Source organism: Staurois parvus, unplaced genomic scaffold (assembly GCF_062004578.1).
Source record: "Staurois parvus isolate SC_StPar_1 unplaced genomic scaffold, SC_StPar_1.0 ptg000081l, whole genome shotgun sequence".
NCBI classification, from domain to species: domain Eukaryota; kingdom Metazoa; phylum Chordata; class Amphibia; order Anura; family Ranidae; genus Staurois; species Staurois parvus.
Genome location: NW_028317877.1, coordinates 4,822,778 through 4,827,221, shown reverse-complemented (window position 1 = coordinate 4,827,221; position 4,444 = coordinate 4,822,778). Strand labels below are relative to the sequence as shown.

Below are 4,444 nucleotides of genomic sequence, written 5' to 3'. Positions count from 1 at the left end.
GGCCATGTGTCATCTTCACACCGTGGGGTCCCACACCCAAGTGTTACTAGTGACACCCCTGAGAGCGTCTTCCCCAGGGGGCACTGAGTTTGCGGACTTTTTGCGTCCCCAGCCCCTGGCCAGACCAAGGTAGATCCGTCCAAATCAGGAGGTACTGGGTCTTTCCAGTCTTCCCAGAGGAATTACTCCCAAGGCCCCAGAACGAATCATGGCGCTCCCTGGTTTCTGTCCCTCCGGTACTAGCCTTCCGGACCCCATCATACCAGTGAGGGTACTATACAACAACCATCCCCGCAAAGCTAGAATGGTCGGGAGCACCCCCACTGGACACTGATAAGAACAGATACTACACTTGATCTTAGCCAAAAGGCCGAGAAGCGATCATCAACACAGATATGTTTGTTAGGAATATACAACTGGGAAAATTTCTTAGAGAAAAAAAATGAACAAGTGGCTAAATTGTATAGTTTATTATACCCATGGCCATTTCAGGGAGAGCACTGTGTATTATTGCTGAAATGGAGGAACCACATGATCATTTCAGATCGTGTTCTTGGCATTACAGATGAATACAAGGGCATATGATGAATTGGGTGGGTGGAGCAGTATTTATGTACTTCATTTTTTTTGGGAGACCTTTATTTAGTGTAAGGCCCAAAAAATTTTTGAATTTCTCCACAGTGAAAGGTCTCTATGCAAATGAATGGGCATAATAGGACTCTGGGTTATTAGTGATGTATTGTTGGGCATAAAGTATGAAATGATCCACAAATAACTCATAGGTAAAAAATAAATGAAAAAAATTAATTGGTGAAATATTTTCAGTGTTGGCCTGAATACCTGACTGTGCAGTAAAAGGGGAGATACTAAATGATCCTGAGTTAGAGGGAAGCCATACCAGATTTGCAGGTGCCTCTGGGAGCCACCTCACCACTAGTACCTGGCCTTTCATCCAAGAGGTACTGCTCTGCAGATGTTCGCCACTTCACCAGGTTGGCAAAAGATAGGTTGGTGTACAGCACTACTGGTGCTTGCCTGCTCCTCTCTAGAATGCCTCATCCTTTTTGTAGGCACCCTTTCGTCTTCTGATTTGGCTATTGATCCACTGCTCCTCATGGGTTTGTACTGAATCAGACTGCTCCCCATTGCTCTCATCTGTCACGCTAAGGATCTGAAATGCCTCCTTGCTGGTGTATTTTTTTTAGACATGACATATGGGGGCTCTGGTGACACTATGCTGCTATGATGACTGACAGGTGCACTGATGTGGCTGAATCAAGGCACTGATGATGGCTTCACTTGTGTGGCTCAATCAAAATACTGATAGATGGCTGCACGGCTGTGGCCAAATCAGAGTACTGATGATGGCTGCACTTGTGTGGCTAAATCAGAGTACTGATGATGACTGCACTGATGTGGCAAAATCAGTGTACTGATGATGGCTGCACTGAAGTGGCTAAATCAGAGTATTGATGATGACTGCACTGATGTAGCTAAATCAGAGTACTGATGGCTCCACTGATGTGGCTAAATCAGAGTACTGATGGCTCCACTGATGTGGCTAAATCAGAGTACTGATGATGGCTGCACTGGTGTGGCTAATGGAGGCCATAGATGGGTCGAAAATCGGCCGATTTTTCGGCCGAAAATAAAATCGGCCGATTTTCGGATCGTTAGTGGGCTATTTGGTCGGCCGTTTTTCGGTATTTTGGCCGTTTTTTTTTTCTGTAAAGTTGGAAAAAAATCGGCCGATTTTGCCGATCGGCCGATTTTCGCGGCAATTAGTGGGCAAATCGGCCGATTTTTTGCCGATAAAAAATCTGCGCATGAGCAGTGACCTGCAAGAGGAAGACAAAAAGAAGAAAAAGAGGAAGAGGATGAAGAAGAAGAAGAGGATGAAGAAGAAGAGGATGAAGAAGAAGAAGATGAAGAAGAAGAGGATGAGGAAGAAGAGGATGAGGATGAAGAAGAAGAGGATGAGGATGAAGAAGAAGAGGATGAGGATGAAGAAGAAGAAGAGGATGAAGAAGAGGAGGATGAGGATGAAGAGGAGGATGAGGATGAAGAAGAGGATGAGGATGAAGAAGAGGATGAGGATGAAGAGGATGAAGAATAAGAATATGAGGATGAAGAAGAGGACGAGGAAGAAGAGGATGAGGATGTAGAAGAGGATGAGGATGAAGAAGAGGATGAGGATGAAGAAGAAGAAGAGGATGAAGAAGAAGAGGATGAGGATGAAGAAGAAGAAGTAGGATGAAAATAAGAAGAATTCCAGTCCAGCAAAAAGTGTCTCTGCAGAGAGCTCCGCTATTTCTGACAGTTCTTTGACATTTACAGCAGTTGCAACAATGTATCTATTTGTTTCCGAATAAAAATATCTGTATCCTAAATGGAAACAAATAGATACAATGTTTCAACCGCTGTAAATGTGAAGGAACTGTCAGAGAACTGTCAGAAATAGCGGAGCTCTCTGCAGGGACACTTTTTGCCGGCTGTAGAAGGGATGAAAATCGGCCGATTTTTTTTACCATTGATGGTAACGTCGGCCGCACGTCGAACGACCGAATTTTCGTTTTTTAAAAGAAAAATCTGCCGTTTTTCTCCCCATCTATGGCCTGCATTAATCAGAGTACTGATGATGGCTCCACTGATGTGGCTAAATTAGGGCACTGGCAAAAGGCTGCATTTTTGTTGCTAAATCAGGGCCCTGATGACAGGTGTTGCTGATCAGGAAGAAATGATGCACTGATATGTGGCAAGTGTTAACCTCCCTAGCGGTCTGATTATGTCCATATTTCTGTGCTCAAAGCGGTACATTTGTTTGCATGGAAATATGTATTTTTTTTATTGTAGGCCTGTAATTTTTAGGAATAACTCACTGAAATCTGCCCAAACAAGAGTCTAGTAAACATCCCGGGTATGATAAAATTTGAAACACGAAATCATAAATTATAATTTAATAAATAATCATAAAAAAATAATAATCTAATAATATTAAATTTAATTCAATAATATAATCAAACCAAAAACAATGAAATTTGAAACAGAGCGCCAAGTTCGCACATCACTGAGCAAAGTCGCAAAATCGTTTTCAATGTCTGATGACGAATTTCCCCACGAATCATTATCACTCAATTCTGCAAATGGTTCTGATTTACTATCGCTGTTCTCTAGCTGGTCTAAAACCGCTTTTGACCTAAAGGGACACTTTTTGGACACCATGGACATTTCTCAGTTTCCAGGCAGAAAGAACGGTACAAATGCAGGCAGGGCACAGGACAAAGCACTAGGGACAAACTGTATGTGAAATGGTTTGATACAGGAATGTTTTACTATGTGACTTTAGTGAATGTCACTTTTTGTCATTTTCAAATTTCCCGCCGTTCCGTCCCCCGTACGTCCCAGGGAACAGAACCCAGAAGACAGATGCCGGCATCGGCCGGAGGACATTACAGGGGACACTGCAGGAGGGACATCGCGGGAGCGCAGAACAAGGTAAGTGATCGAGGAGCAGCACCGCATGGTAAGCCCGAGTGTAGCTTGGGATTACCGCTTTTGGTACTGAAACTTTACCCCGAGCTACACTCAGGAATACCCCCAGGGGGTTAAACACCGTGTGTACAAGTAACTCACTGCTCTGGCCCAGATCGACTCTCCCTTCCTCACATGTAATCTCTGTGTAAGGAGAGCCATTAACATGAAGCCTTCTGTTTGTTTACATCTGTGATCACATGGTAAAGGGCCCCCGTGACTGGCCCTTTACCCCAATTTGTGACGCGGTGCCCACGGCACACAGAGGTCACAGATAGTTCCTGATCCGTGCTTTAGGGGGTGCACACATGGGAGGACAGCCAGGGACACCCTCCTATCACTGGAAAGCACCCATCCAAACGCACTATTACAATAGGCCAGGTGGGAAGTATTTAAATACCAGCAAAACAAAGATCTATCTAAAAAAAAGTACACATCATTTGGTCCAGTATCACATGCCTCAGTAACTATCATTCAGAGTGGCTTTAGAACCACTTTAGTGGAATCAACCAATCCAAGGCTCGACCACCTACAAAACTTCGAGTGTAAACGAGGCCTGACAGGGCCCACGGTCTTATATTTTGTATTTACACTCAGTTCTCAGGTCACAGAACGGGGCCCGGCTGAAGAACTAGCGAAAGCCGGCTCAGAGTCTCCAGGCCTACAACGATAGAACTCCAATAACACCGTGTTCACTGGCTCCATCCGCTGCCTCGCCGCTGGACTATCGGCCCCTTCCGCTACAACGTGATGAGGCAGAGGAGCATTCTGGGAAATGTAGTTCATGGAGGACACCTCTGTCCACGCATGCCGCCCCAGGAGAAGTGCACAGTCCCAACAGCGCAGAGGGTGCCGCGCACAGCCTTGTGGGGGTTGTAGTCCTTCCGGGTCAGGCCAGGGCGGTGACGGCAGT

General features: G+C 45.2%; 1 pseudogene; it reads right to left on the bottom strand.

Moving 5' to 3' along the window:
• Nucleotides 1-266: 266 nt before the first annotated feature.
• LOC149468663 (U2 spliceosomal RNA) lies at nucleotides 267-382 on the bottom strand (annotated as a pseudogene).
• Between the last annotated feature and the right edge of the window lie 4,062 nt (nucleotides 383-4,444).